Below are 363 nucleotides of genomic sequence, written 5' to 3'. Positions count from 1 at the left end.
GGCTGCCGGGCCCACCCCTGGGCCGCCCCGCAGCCTCCGGCTCTTCCCTTTCCGCGGAGGAAAGAGCTGGACGCGAGGAGTGGGAAACCCGGACCCACTTCCTGTCCGGACAGGCCCGGGCGTCCGCCTCCTCCGCGGCCTGCTCTTTCCGCGCCGGAGGCGGCCGAGCCTCGGACGCCCGGCGCGGCACTAACGCGGGGCGAGCCGGACCCGGGCCGCACTCTCCGCCCCCACCCGCTGGCGCCGCAGTAGCCCGCGCGCGCCCCGCGGCGAGAGGGTTAAGCGCGCAGGGGGCGGGGCCGGGGCGAGCCCTGCGCGCCCAGCGCGGGAGGTGGCTCCGCCCCGAGCCCCCTGCCCCGCCCC

This window comes from Otolemur garnettii, unplaced genomic scaffold (genome assembly GCF_000181295.1).
Source record: "Otolemur garnettii isolate 467f Iridium unplaced genomic scaffold, OtoGar3 scaffold00035, whole genome shotgun sequence".
NCBI lineage: Eukaryota > Metazoa > Chordata > Mammalia > Primates > Galagidae > Otolemur > Otolemur garnettii.
The sequence above is the reverse complement of the archived record's forward strand: the minus strand, read 5'-3'. Positions refer to the sequence as shown.